Source organism: Ornithorhynchus anatinus, chromosome 4, assembly GCF_004115215.2.
Source record: "Ornithorhynchus anatinus isolate Pmale09 chromosome 4, mOrnAna1.pri.v4, whole genome shotgun sequence".
In the NCBI taxonomy this organism is placed as follows: Eukaryota; Metazoa; Chordata; class Mammalia; order Monotremata; family Ornithorhynchidae; genus Ornithorhynchus; species Ornithorhynchus anatinus.
The window spans coordinates 49,733,613-49,749,293 of record NC_041731.1 but is presented as its reverse complement, the minus strand read 5'-3'; the positions used below and the strand labels follow the sequence as shown (position 1 = coordinate 49,749,293).

The window sequence follows — 15,681 nt, the reverse complement described above, 5'->3', positions numbered from 1 at the left end:
CTTGAGGAGCAGGGAGACTTGGACTAAACCTTTTTTAAAAAATAATCTAAGCAGCTGGGTGAAGTATAGACTGGAGTTGGGAGAGGAGAAGTCAGGGAAGTCAGCAAGGAGGCAGATGTGGTATTCAAGGAGGGATAGGATTAGTGCTTGGATAAGTGTACTATCAGTTTGGAGAGGAAAGGTGAATTTTAGCCATGTTTTGAAAGTAGAACTGACAGAATTTGGTGAGAGAGTGAATATGTGGGTTGAATGAGAGAGATGGGTTAGGTCAATTCCAAAGCTAAAGGCTTGTGAGATAGGGAGGGTTGTGTTATTGTCCACAGTGAAAGAGATTTCTCATTCATTATGAAAGAGAAGTATTTTTTTTTAGTCATTTCTAGAATAGCTTAATCTTAGATTCAACATGAAAAAGTAGTAAGTTATACGGGTAGGTGCCTGATGAAATATGTTTAAATTGAATCATCATTTAACCTTTTAAATGGTGTATTAAAATAGAGCAATATAAAAATGTTAATACAGCCACTTGCAAGAGAACTGAACAAGGAGCTCTGAATTAAGAAAATGGATACCAATAAACAAAAACAGCATCTTATAATGTAAAATTGTATTCAATTACCATGTTGATGCAAAAGAAATTGAATAAAAATATAATAATGTTGGTTCTTCCCAAGCGATTACAAAAATCTCCAACTGTTATGGGATATTTAGGAGATTGTTTGGAGTAGCAAAACAAAACAAAAATAAGTATATTACAGTTTCTAACAGCATTTAATTTGAAATTATAATAGTTTTTAAAAAGGTTCTATGAAAATCATGAAACAATGCATTTTGATGTGCTCTCAAATGTTCAAAATCAGTCTCTATTCACTATTTTTTGACTAACAACAAGTGGAACACTTATAAAACATTAATGTGCACCTTGTTTCAACTTTATAGCACATTGGTTTTCACTTTACAACACTACCTTTCTTTATGAAACTGACTGCTTGTCATGTACAGTACAGTACTTCATTGGCAGTGGGATGGATGTGTAAATCCTCCCTCTTTAGTGTACATCTGACATTCAGGTAACCTAATAATTTCTACCACATTGAAGAACTTCTCTGACCCAGTAGAAACACATGAATGCATTGACGTAGTTATGATTGAGTATAAAATTTTGGTAATCTTGCTCAAAATGGAGTAACTGGTTTTGGTTCAGGATCCACTTCCCCGTTGCACCATCATTCCTATTATAAAATTGATTTTGACTTACAACATTTCAACGTAGGCTCAATTTTCAAGAACCAATTGTGTTATAAACCTGAAGACTGCCTGAACAATTACTTTCTCTTCAAGAACCTCCTGCAGAAACACATAGCTAGTAATTGAGCTATTTAGGACTTTTCAAAGCTCAAAGAGGCCTCTCTGAGAAGAGTTCACATAGATATTCTCTTCTGTGGTCATCTACCTTTTTGGATAGCACAGAATACCCTGCCTAGAATAAAGTGTGATTTAAAATAAACTCTTTGAACTCTATACCCAGTCACTCTTAAAAATATTTGCAAAAAAGAGAGCAAGTATTACCATGTTGGAATGGGAGTCAGCAGGGTGGCACTCTATTGGAATGGACAGGTGCAGTAGTGAGTTTGTAGCCCTTTGATTATTAGAAATGAAACAAGTAATCACATGGGAACCAGGAACCTGGAGAGGATTTCAAGGTTGACAGCTAGGTCAACTATGAGGCAGCTATTAGGGTACGTGCTCAGTCCAGGTTTCAGCTACAACCTCTGAATTGTCCTTCTGACTTCTTCCATATTTCATACCATACAAATCAGATTTGTTGATGGCACAGCTAAAATACATTGTACTATTTTCTCAGAGACATTATAAACAGTGGATCTGGGATTTTTGTTTCCCTTCATATGATTCTAGCATCCATGGGCAAGAGATGAGGAAAAAGTCAATTCCCATAAAACCAAAGGGCTGAAATTTCCCTGTCCATCTGGGTGTGAACCAAGAAAATAATTGTGGTATTTGTTTAGCGCTTGCCATGTGGCATCACTCTCCCTACCTTCAAAGTCTTATTAAGAGTGCATTTATTCCAGGAGGCTTCCCCAGTTAAATTTTCTTTCCCCCCAGTTCCTTCTTCCTTCTGTGTCATCTATGTTCTTGGATCTGCGACTTTTGGGCATTTGATACACACATGGACACCCCCTTCATCTCATCATCTCTAATAACTATACAAGGTCACCTCTTCAACTCTGAACTTCTTCTATCAAACCACAACCTCCTCACATGATCACTTTCCTATACACCAATCCCCTGCAAACCTGTTCTGTTCCCCCACAGAGACCTTTGATCTTTTTACCCACTCCAGAATTCTAAAGCCATCATTCCCCATTTGGGTTCCATGCCCAAACTACTTTCTCTTGATGCACAAATCAACACTCTTATCACCACTCTCTCCACTGAACTTAATCCTCTCAATCCCCAACCCTCCACCAATTTAATCTCACTAAGCCCCCAACCTTGGATTAGAAGTCAGGACACTTCCTCTGCTCTCATGCTTAATAATTATGGTATTTGTTAAATGCTAACTATATGCCAAGCACTGTTCTAAGTGCTAGGGTAGAAACAAAATAATGAGATTGTCCCACATGGGGCTCACAGTCTTAATCCCCACTTTACAGGTGAGGTAACTGAGGCACAGAGAACTTTAGTGATTTGCCAAAGTCACACAGCTGATAAGTGGTGGAGCTGGAATTAGAACCCATGACCCCTGACTTCCAAGCCCGTGCTCTTTCCACTAAGCCATGCTGCTTCATGGTTGAGATACAGAGAGCTTTTGGCAGAAATCAAGTCATCTGTCTGACCTACTCACTTTATATATGAGAAGCAGCGTGGCTCAGTGGAAAGAGCACGGGCTTTGGACTCAGAGGTCATGGGTTCGAATCCCCGCTCAGCCACTTGTCAGCTGTGTGACTGTGGGCAAGTCACTTAACTTCTCGGTGCCTCAGTTACCTCATCTGTAAAATGGGGATTAAGACTGTGAGCCCCACGTGGGACAACCTGATTCCCCTGTGTCTACCCCAGCGCTTAGAACAGTGCTCGGCACATAGTAAGCGCTTAACAAATACCAACATTATTATTATTATTATTATATTCATTTTCACGTGCTTTAATTCTGCCCTCTCCTCTACCTGATGATAGTTCTCTTTTCTAATTGACGCCATACCCATAGCCCCTGCTAGCTATTACAGATGTTTATCGCTCTCCTCAGTAATTATAATGATGATATTTGTTAAGTGCTTACTATGTGTCAAGCACTGTTCTAAGATCTGGGGTAGACACAAGGTAATCAGGTTGTCCCACACGGGACTCACAGTCTTAATCCTCTTTTAGAGCTGAGGTCACTGAGGCACAGAGAAGTTAAGTGGCTTGCCCAAAGTCATACAGCTGATAGATGGCAGAGCCAGGATTAGAACCCATGACCTCTGACTCCCAAGCCCATGCTCTTTCCATTAAGCCACTCTGCTTCCCCGCCTCCTGTCCTGAAACCCCCATTTCTTTCCCCTAATGACCTAGCCACATACTAAATTAACACACTTGAAAATAGCAGGGGTGATCTCCCTGAAATCTCTGCTGCCATTATCATTATTATTACCATCATCATCATCATCACTACAGTTGTCAATACCCACTGTCTTCACTTATTCTCCATCAATTCCTCTCCAGTTTCCTCTCAACCTCTGCTGCCCTCTTTGACCACCATCTAAACTCTTCACTTTTCAGTATCTTCTTCCCCACTGCTTTCAAACATGCTTATGTATCCCCTATCACAAACAAATAAACAACAATATCTTCTCTTGACCAGAGGGCTCCCTCATGATATTGCCCCATCTTCCTCCTATTATTCCTCCTCATAATCCTTAAGAGAGTTTGGGAAGTAATGTTGCCTAATTGGAAGTCAGAGGTCCCAGGTTATAGTCCCAGGTCCACCACTTGTCTGCTGTGTGATAGTGGGCAAGTCACTTAACTTCTCTGGGACTCAGTTCCCTAATCCGCAAAATGGGGATTCAATTGCTGTTCTCCCACCTACTTAGAATGTGAGCTCCATGTGGGACTTGATTATCCTGTATCTACTTCAGTGCTTAGTACAGTGTTTAGCACATAGTAAGAACTTAATAAATGCCATTATCATTATTATTACCATCATCATCATCATCACTACAGTTGTCAATACCCACTGTCTTCACTTATTCTCCATCAATTCTCTCCTCAATCCCCTCCAAACTAGTAACCACCCACTTCACTCCACAGAAACAATCTTCTCTGAGATTACCATTGCATTTCTTCTAGCCAAATCTGATGGCTTCTACTTCATCATACCTTCTAGTCTGCTCAGTTGCTTCTGACACTGCAGAACACCTTCTCCTTGAATCGCTATCTAACCTTGGCTTCACTGACTTTGGTTCTCCTCTCTCTGACTGCTCCTTCTTCAGTCTCTTTCGTAGGACCCTCTTCTGCTTCCCACCCTCTGACACTAGGTGGGAGGCCCTCAAGGCTCAGTTCTGGTTTCTCTTCTATTCTCCATCTACATCCACTTCAAAAACTCTCTTTATGCAGATAATTACAAATTTCCCTTTCCATCTCTGACCACTCATCTTCTCTACAGTCTCACATTTCCTCCTGCTTTCAGGACATCTCTTTCTGGATGTCTCCCTGACACCTCCAGTGAAACCTGTCCAAAACAGAAGTCCTTATCTATCTACCCAAATCCTGTGTGAACCCTGTCTTTCCCATCTCTGTAGACAATCCCACTCTCCTCCCTCCATGTCCTTGACTCATCTTTCTTATACCCACATATTTAATTTGTCACCACATCCAGTTGGTTCTATCTTCATGTTATTGCTGAAATCTGCCCTTCCTTCTTTAACCAAACTTATACTATGCTAATCCAAGCATTTGCCTATCCTGCCTTGACTACTGCATCCACATCCTGGCTGACCTCCCAGCCTCCTGTCTCTCTCCACTCAAGTTCATATTTCATCCTGTTGACTGGATCATTTTTCTAAAATAAAGTTCAGTCACATCTACCCAGACTTCAAGATTCTGCAGTGGCTGCCCATCCACTTCTGTATCAAACAGAAACTCTTTATCATTAGCTTTAAAGCAACCAATCAGCTTGCCCCCTTCATACCTTATCTCACTGATCTTCTACTACAGTCCATCCCTTCTCAGAATCGCACCTGGAGAGTTTCCAGTCCACTACCAGTCTCGGCTACTGGAGGGAGAGTCAAGCAAAGGCTTACCCATTCCATTCTTAGCTTGGGCAGTGGCTAGCGAGTGGAAAGCAATCTGCAACAAGTCAAAACTCACTTGTGCTGGGCAACAGCATCATGGGAGACAGTTGAGTGTAGAGACTCAAGTTTACTGTGTGGAAGAAGGCATTGATAAATGACTTCTGTATTTTTATCAAGAAAACTCTAAGGGTAAATCTAGTAGTACTCTAGTAGTACTAGAATGATTGCAGCTGGAGAGTGGGGTGTTCTGGGAGATATATCCATGGAGTCTCTATGGGTTGGAGACAACTTGACAGCATAGGACAAGACAAGATAGCCTATAGAGCACATTTTACTCCTCTAGTATCAGCTTGCTTATTATCTCACCAATGATTCCTTTCATATGTCCTCCTTCTGGCCTGGAACTCCCTCCCCTTCCAGACCCCCACTCTCTCCAACTTTGAAACATCATTAAGGTCACATCTCCTCTTAGAGGTCTTCCCGAATTAAGCCATCTTTTCCCCTACTCCCTCTCTCTTTTGTGTCATCAGTGCACTTGGATCTATAACCTTCGGGCATTTGTGTGGCTTAGTGGAAAGAGCCCGGGTTTGGGAGTCAGAGGTCATGGGTTCTAATCCTGCCTCTGCCACTTATCAGCTGTGTGACTTTGGGCAAGTCACTTAACCTCTCTGTGCCTCAGTTACCTCATCTGTAAAATGGGGATTAAGATTAAGACTGTGAGCTCCATGTGGGACAATGTGATTACCTTGTATCTACCCCAGCATTTAGAACAGTGCTTGGAACATAGTAAGTGCTTAACAAATGTCATCATTAGTATTAGTATTAGTATTAACCTCACCCATAGACCCACAGCATTTATGCACATATCCACCCATAAATTATGTAAACTTGTTGTGAACAGGGAACATGTCCACCAATGCTATTGACCTGTACTCTTGAAAGTGTTTAGCATCATGTTATGCACACAGGAAGTGCTCAATAAATACCCCTTGATTGATTGATAGTTTGAGTTAGCTCTCTGAGGAGGAGTCTTTCTTTGGGGATACAAAAGAGACATTTAGTGCATTTCAGCAGGAACTTTCTAAAAGTTTTTGTAAGACTGGTTATTACAATTTCAAATTATCTTAGGGTAGAAGAATTAGATGAAATATTGTTTTGTCTCCATAGAATTCATTGTTTTAGCTGAGTCATCTGTCCAAATGATTCAGATTCACATAACAGAATAAGAAGAAAGAAATGCAGATCTAGATGTTTCTGCCCACGTATATCCAAGTCAAGTGCATAAATCCACCCAGACTGAGACTGAGCAGAGAAATACTTTATCATAAACAGGGTCTGATGCTTTTTACAGACTATCAGGAACGTTAGTCAAGGTTCCGATATAATATTCTGGGCTTTTCAAAATATACCTACTGGCCTCAGGGCAAAGCTTCTCTTCTATGGAGAAAGACTTCTAAAATCAGAGTTTCCTGATCAACTTTTAGGTTATGAATTATTCATTGTTCCTTCATCTTGGGGCAAATAGACCAGTATTCCAGAACTCACTAAACGAGACTGTAATTCAATACGAAATCAAGGGTGGATGGCAATTGAGAAACAAAACATCCCTAATGTTTCACATTCCTATGATGGTGTCAAATATATATAATCAAAAAGGAAATAGAAACTCATGGTATTATTTTCCTGGTGATAAACATATTGTGAATTTCATGTTTTGATTTCATTCCAGTGAACACACTCCTAATTAGATTTTATGAGGTGTCTTTTTAAACTCATTATTTCCCTGTAATTATGCTTATCAATGTGGGAGTCTGCTCCATTTCACCCTTCCATTTTATTGTGAGTGCATAAAATTTTTTAAACCAGCAAATGGGTCAGAGGGTTCCAGTGAGGTCCTTAGAGGAAAGTGGAGAACTTGTCCATCATAGCAGAAGTATTGAACTGGAGGCTAGGGAAATTGGAGGTCATCGAATTTGAGAGAAAGCTCCAATAATAATAATAATAACTGTGGAATTTGTCAAGTGCTTACTATGTCCCAGGCACTGTACTTAGCGCTGGGTTGGATACCAGGAAATTGGGTTGAAAAGAGTACCCTATCCCTTACAGAGATCACAGTAACCTCTGTTTTACAAATTCATTCATTCAATAGTATTTATTGAGCGCTTACTATGTGCAGAGCACTGTACTAAGCGCTTGGAATGTATAAATCGGCAACATATAGAGACAGTCCCTGACCACTGATGGGCTTACAGTCTAATCAGGGGGAGACAGACAGACAAAAACAATAGCAATAAATAGAATCAAGGGGATGTACATCTCATTAAAACAATAGCAATAAATAGAATCAAGGGGGTGTACATCTCATTAACAAAATAAATAGGTAATAAAAATATATACAAATGAGTGGAACAGCACAGTGCTGACGGGAAGGGAGATGGGGAGGAGCAGAGGGAAGGCGGGGCGAAGGGGGTTTAGCTGAGGGGAGGTGAAGGGGGGGGTAGAGAGGCAGCAGAGGGAGCAGAGGGAAAAGGGGAAGCTCAGTCTGGGAAGGCCTCTTGGAGGAGGTGAGCTCTCAGTAGGGCTTTGAAGAGGGAAAGAGAATTAGTTTGGCGGAGGTGAGGAGGGAGGGCATTCCAGGACAGCGGGAGGACGTGGCCCAGGGGTCGACGGCAGGATAGGCGAGAACGGGGGACGGTGAGGAGGTGGAAATATGTCCATGTCACTTAGCTAGGTGGAGATCAACAGACCAATGGAGGACGTGAACAGACACCACTGGAGACCAAGGATGCCAACTTCCTGCTCAACTGCCCACTAGAAGCCATGGTACCCCATTGACAGCGTGGGGACTAATGGTGGTTCACGCCAGGGGGATCATTTTCAGGAAGGCCAAATGAGGTAAGTGAGGCACAAAGAAGTTGTGACTTGTCCAAGGTCATACAGCAGACAAGAGAGAGGAGGGATTAGAACCCAGGTCCTCCTGAATCCCAAACCCATGCTTTATCCACTGGACCATGCTGCTTCAAAAACCTCATTCATTCATTCATTCATTCATTCATTCATCCCATCATATTTATTGAGTGTTTACCGTGTGTAGAGCACTGTACTAAGCACCTGGGAAATATTTGCTGCCCATATTGTGCTCACTTTTGTATCCACTAGAATTATTATAATAATAATAATGATGGCATTTGTTAATGATCATCTTGGGGATGGGATATATTGTGCTCTCTCAGTACTTTGTACAGTATTCTGCTCACATTAAGCACTCAGTAAATACCTTTGATTGATTGATTGCTTGCCTGGGCTTTCTAGTGCATCTTAACAAAATATATGCATCTCTTTGTAAAAGGGCAATCAGAAGACATGACTCTTCTCCTTTGGAATCTTCACTAACTTCTCAATTAATCAATCAGTCATTATCTTATATTGAGTACTTACACTGTGCAGAATAGCTTGAGAAAGAGCTTGGGATAGTCCCCTAAAATTAGATATGAAATCTCTATCCTCAGAGATCTTACATCTAGTGGGAAAAACAGATACTACAACCATTTAAAGACAAGAGAAAGCAGAAACAGAGGACACAGAAGTTAAGGCTTAAGTAATGGAGTATTACAGTAGGAACATGGGAAACAGTCCAAGGTGCATCATCAATTGATCAAAGCCAATAGCGGAGATGCAAGTTTTTATTTTGTGGTAGAAGACAATGGTAACCACTTCCATATCTTTTATCAATAAATCTCTATGGATACACATACAAGAATGACTTTATGACAGGAGATGGGACATTCTGAAGAGGGTGTGTCCTTGGAGTCGCTGTGGGTTGGAAATGATTTGACAGCATTTGAAATGAAGTAGATAAGATCTGTACAAATGGATATGCCAAAGCGGCACTTGGGAGGATGTAAGCTAGAGAGGTTAAAAATTAACCATTAAAAGCCTCCTGAAGCAGGCTTAAATGCAAACTCTTGACCCTCGATTTTGAGTCTCTCACCTTCTCACCCATCTGCTCTCTTCTCTAGCTCCACCAAAGTCAGTGTTCTTTTCTCCCTCCTGAAGCAGACATCAAGAGGATCCCTCAGTTTTGATTCTCCTGCCCCTAACTCACTATTTTCTTCCACCCTGATATCCCCCACACTTGGTTTCCTAAAATCCTGTTTCGCTTTTTATTCCTAATAATATGACACCTCCTCCATGAGGTATTTCCTGCCTTATCTCACCTTTTCTGGCTATGTCATTTCTTCCACCACCTCAGCACTCAGACTCATACATTCATTTATGAGTCATTGTTCATTTGGGTTTTTTTAATCTGAACTAAGTTGAGTTTAGTTCTATTATCCATATCTATTCTTTTACTCTTTAAATATATATATTTATTAATTCATGCCTACTTTCTTCTCCATGGGACTGTGACTCTCCTATTGAATTTTCCTCAAGTTCCTAATATAATTTTTTATGGCATTAGTTAAGTGCTTATTATGTTCCAGACACTGTACTAAGCACTGGGGTAGATAAAAACTAATCAGGTTGGGCATCATCCATGTCCCACATGAGGTTCACAGTCTTAATTTCCAATTTACAGATGAGGTAACTGAGAAGTTAAGAAGAACAGAGTAGTTAATTCACGTGCCCAAGGTCACACAGCAGACAAGTGACAGGGAATAATGAAAATGCTTTTCCTCCATGGGCAGCCGAGTCTGTGCATTACCATCAGAGTCACCAGGTGTCTGCTTCTCCAAGCCCTTCTGATTCCTAGACCTGTGCTCTACCCACTAGGATATGATGCTAATATAATGAGTTGTAGTCAATAGTTGGCTGCAGACTATACTGCTGATCGGAATGTAAGTAGCATCATCTTTGTCTCTTCAAGCTATTAAGATTTGGCTTCACACAAGAGTTTGGGAGCAAAATAAAAATTGTAGAGAAAGGAATCCCACTAGCATATATACCTGTGGTACCCTGGGGAGCCCCATAGAGTGTGGAGGAAGGATATAGAAGATAAAACTGGAGGTGGAGAGCATTGATCTTGTAATGGCAAAAGCAGCATGGCCTAGTGGAGAAAGCCCAGGCCTGGGAGTCAGAGGTCATGGGTTCTAGTCCTTGCTCCACCACTTTTCCATTGTATGACCTTGGGCAAGGCACTTGCTTCTCTGTGCCTCAAATTACCTCATCTGTTAAATGGGGATTAAGACTGTGAGTCTCAGGTGGGACAAGCTGATTTCCTTGTGTTCACCCCAGCACTTAGTACTGTGCCTGGCACACCATAATTAAAAGCAGCATGACCCAGTGGCAAGAGCACGGGTTTGGGAGACTGAGGACGTGGGTTCTAATCCCGACTCCACCACTTGTCGGCTGTGTGACCTTGGGCAAATCATTTAACTTCTCAGAGCCCAGGAATTTCATCTGTAAAATGGGGATTAAGACTGTGAGTCCCTCGTAGGACAACCTGATAACCCGTATCTACCCCAGCACTTAGAACAGTGCTTGGCATGTAGTAAGTGCTTAACAGATACCATTATTTATTTATTTGATCTTATTTTAGATTCCTCCAATACAAGGTGACCCTTTTTTTTAAGATGTGTTTGTTAAGCATGTACCATATTCCAGGCACTCTACTAAGCGCTGGAGTAGATACAGGGAGATCGGGTTGGACACAGTCCATGTCCCACATGGGGCTCACGCTCTTAATCCCTAATTTACAGGTAACTGAGATAACTGAGGCTCAGAGAAGTTAAGTGGCTTGCCCAAGGTCAAACAGCAGACAAGTGGCAGAGCCTGGACTGGATCCAGGTCCTGTGACTTCCAGCTCGGTGCTCTTTTCACTAGGCCACACTGTTTCAGTTCTTCATACTCCAGGGTCAGTTCTCCATGTTTCAATTCCAATTCACTCCTTCATTCAATCATATTTCTTAAGCGCTTATTGTGTGCAGGGCATTGTACTAAGTACTTATGTACATTACCCTGGGCTGACCTTCCCCTGCAAAGGTGCACATTCTTGTGCCTCAACAAATTAAAACAAATTTGGTTCATTCTTTTCTAATAGACAAACAAATAATTTTATGTAATTTTGGACACCTGTTGCTTTAAATTGTTTACATCAAGGACCCATGATATTGGATTACAATTTCAACCTGTGTGGTATCCTGTAGTACCTGGTCTAACAGAGTTACTGGTGGAATAACCAGGGAGGAATTAATAGTGGTTTCTGTAATTCTCAAATCAACTCAGAAATCTTAGACCCACATGTTTAGTTTTAAAACAAAGCGAGAGAAAAGAGTGAAAAATATGACGGGTCCAAATGCTTACACTTCACTATTTGTGCATGCTTCAAGATTTATGCAAAATTCCAAAAAAAAACCCAAGCAAACTTCCTCAAATGCATAAAATAATCTATAAACATTCCAGCTTTCGTGGGCTTTGACAATGTACTTAATATGTAAAACAACCAGCCTATGGAGAGTCTTGCTGAGAAGTAGGGAGAAGAAAAAGTCAGGAGACTGGGAAGAGAGTGCTTCTTTCTTAAATTAAATGTTTTGCCAGGCCTCCCTTCTCAGTCTCATTATCCTCCTACAAATTTTAATCTCCCAAGGAATTCTGGGAAATTGAGTCCTTCTGGACCCTGGGAAATGTAGTTCCCAGCACCAAGAAGGTGGCATAATTACACTTCCTACAATCGTCTTTGACTACAGTTCTGCCAAATTAAAGACTAGATATTTCCACTGCAAGGTTCTGCCAACATAGCCCAGGACATTTGTAATACAGGCAGTCCTTGGACACTTGACATAGCTGGTTCCTAAAAAACTGCATCTTAACTTGAAACGTATTGAGTACTCAATCAATTGTGAATGGGTTATTTTTCTAGCTACAAAAATAAATTTATATTGAGTCAGTTAGCTGATTTTAATTTCATCAGTAGTAAAGTAGACATGCCTATCTTCCCTGATAACTTCATCTGGTGACCAGGAAATTCCTTTTCTGCTTCCCAGCCTCTTAAACCTACCCACTCTATTTCAACTTTACCCACTTGCTCCCACCACAATATCTTTTAAAATAGTTTCTCCATTTCCCTCTTTACCATGCACTGGCTGTCCTCAACCTGCCTCCACCTATGCCCTTAGGCTAGGGTTAGAAAGTTGAAGACAATGGCCTGTAAAGATGAAACAATGTAAACTTAGAAAGATTGTAAGTGCCTTTCAACTTAAATCGAAATGTTTAATGTCAGGGTTCACCTATTCCATATGTTCTTGTTTTAAAGATTATTACAATTTTAACACTAAATATCCTGCTAAAATAATTTGCAGGGGTTGTTAGGTCAAAGAAAATAAATATGTAATTGAGAAAAAAATATAAATTCCAAAGAAAATTGTGTGTGAAATGGTCATACTGCAATATTGCAGTAAGCAATACAGCAAAAGACTTACAATGGACTCCTTAAACCCTGTAGGAGCAGGGATTCTTATAATGGAGAAGCGGCATTGGGTAGCGGATAGATCTCGGGCCTGAAGGTCAGAAGATCATGCATTCTAATCCTGGCTCCACCACTTGTCTGCTTTGTGACCTTGGGCAAGTCACTTCACTTTGCAGTGCCTGTTATCTCAACTGTAAAATGAGGATTGAGACTATGAACCCCATATGGGACAGAGATGGTGTCCAACTCTGCTTTATATCCACTCCAGGGCTTTCCACAGAGCCTGGCCCATAATGAGCACTAACAAATACCATCATTATTGTTTTATTATTATCCATTTGTGAGAGGAGGGAAAGAAATTAATTCTTACTCTGCATGTTCAAGTTTTGAATCTCCATCTTTGTGGAAACCCAACTAGAATTGTATTAGAAAAAGTTCACTTATGCCTGAGATTTTGATGAGTGAACCCCAAGAAATTTTAGCCTACTTGAAACAGACTGTCTCACAGAAATAACCGTGTCACCTTCTCAGGGGTTACCAGTTATTCCTCCCTGGAAATAGATGACTGAAAATCCTCCACCGTCTAAAATTAAATTAAAAAACTGAATTAATTGTGAAGAATGGGTCATTTTGAGGAGAAGTAGATTCTGTGGTAAGATGCAAAGGTAGGAGTGTATCTTCTAGAAGTGAGATTCATGGACCTGTAATGGAACACAGTGAGGACCAAGAGGGCCAACACTCAGACGGTTCTGGACCCAGAGCAAGTGGGACCACTGACCTGGGAATGGGGCAGGAGGAGGGGGAAAGGAAATTTTTAGGAGGGGAACTTCATCCTAGTGCAGTGAATCTTAATTTTCCCTATCTTTCTTGGACCTGAAATTGCTCCCCACCTCAGTTGAGCTTCTAAATCTTCCCCTCCTTCTCCATTCTCTCCGCACTTCACCAGAACGTGCTGAGACATTTGGTTGCCTTGAGGTGGGTTAAAAAGCGCTGCCCTCTCTCTAGGGTGGCCACCAGAAGCACATGACTCTGCATGTGTTATGCTGGATGAATAGTATAGTGACATCATCCTAGCACTTTCACACACCCTCAAACTTAGAGCATTCCTCAGGGGGGTGGAGCGAGGGCCATCTCCCACCTCTTCACATCACAACCATTGTATTCCCCTCCAAGGTCCCTGTTAAGAAAAGCAAATGGAGTCTGGATCCTTTCAAATTTCCAACCATCACCCACACTCCTCGCCACCATTCCCTTGACAGTGTGCTCTGAAGCAGCAGTTTCTCTTGCTTGCTATCAGTCCTCCACCCCACAAATCTAATGGCTACTTGAGGACTTCCAACCCCCCACTGAAGACCACAACATTCACTTACTCAGGAAAGGGAACTCATCCTGGGATGCCTTATGTGACAGGAAGAAGGGTAGGGAAAGGGGTGATTGAAGAGATGCATCTACTGGGAACAAAGCCTGGATTAATTGAATAGCTGGACAGCGCTGCTGGGAAAAAAAGATTAGATCAATGGACCTACCCTTCAAATAAGATCCTATGGGTTGGTTTTTTTTCCATTTTGCTGCACAGATGAGTATCCAGAGGGGAAAAATACTTAGGTTATGAATCATCACTCAATTACCATTCTTGGTATTCCTAAAAGGAACTTGCATACGTAAAAAAGGGCCCCATCATCGTATGTTATTGAGGATTATAGCATGTTTAGCAGTTTGAAACAACCATTCCTACAAGAGTCCAGTATGGATTGAACTCTCACAAAGCAGTGATCCTCACAACATTCATTTGCCATGAGGGACAGTTGTTTCCACATCTCTCTGCTCAGATTTTAAATCAATAGCTGTGAGCTCCCTTTGTCAGAGATACGCCGATGGCAACGGTGATGGATGTGTCCCAGGACATTTGGGGGCTTTTTTCATTCACTCTCTAAAAGCATCCATATGGACGGTGAGAAATTTGCTGAACCGGCAGTTAAACTATGATTTAAAGGTTGTCTCTGGGTGGTGCCACAGAATGCAATGAGGATTTGTTTGTGGAATTCATACCAACTAACGCTCCTAAAATGTTGCTGAGTCCATCTGAAAACCTTCAAGTGAAGAAATGATTAGATCAATGAGAAACAGTCTGAGTATTATTTTCATAAAGTACAAAACTCTTACCTCTCTCTAAAATAATCCTTGAAGACGTTATGGGTTTTGAACAAAAAAGACATGCAGAACATGTCTGCTACATTCCTAGGGAACTGAAATTGACTGGAGGATAAGCAGTGTACTGAGGCACGTTGTATTTTGAAAATAATTCATTTGATTCTCCTGTTGAATTAACATTCTACACATAAAATAAATGACTCTTAGCACTGTTCCTTGCATATAGTAATTGCTTAATAATACATTATTATCAAAAATTTCCCATAAAACAGACGTATATTTGTGTGTGTGTGAATATTCATTCATTCATATTTATTGAGCGCTTACTATATGCAAAGCAAATATCCACCTAATGACTAGCTGACTAACTCCAGGATTTGGAGGGGGGGGTGTGGGGGGTGTGTGTGTGTGTGTGTGTGTGAGAAATGTGGCTAATGAGACCAATGTGTGACTGATAATCCTTGCAGAGTGCATCCATGCCTAGAATACCATTACTGTACTATTGTTATCCCTAGTGTTATCCAGAGTGGCTGGTGCCATTTTCATTTTCTGTCTTTGTTCCAAAACATCTGTCTAAGAGAGCTATTCCATTGCTTATTGCTGTTCGCCAGGCTGAATACTTCTTCCATTGCTGTTTCCCCATCTATCCTTTGCTCTGCCACGTGTGATGATCTCCTTCATTGTTCTTTTAAAGCACTTCTTCTGTTCCCTTTGTTTGTGTGTTCCCTGTTTCAGCTCACCGAAGGGCAAGTGTTTGGATTCCCTGCTGATAACTTGTTTCCTCACATCCTCATGTGTGGTGTGGTCAGCATTACATCAACATATTTCTTCAGGACATTT

The 15,681-nt window shown here is 41.1% G+C and overlaps 1 non-coding gene across 1 annotated transcript; it reads left to right on the top strand.

Moving 5' to 3' along the window:
• The first annotated feature begins 5,213 nt into the window (after window positions 1-5,213).
• Window positions 5,214-5,351, top strand: LOC114811369. The gene has a single exon (XR_003759073.1). It is a non-coding gene; the product is annotated as a small nucleolar RNA SNORA7 (small nucleolar RNA).
• Window positions 5,352-15,681: the final 10,330 nt, after the last annotated feature.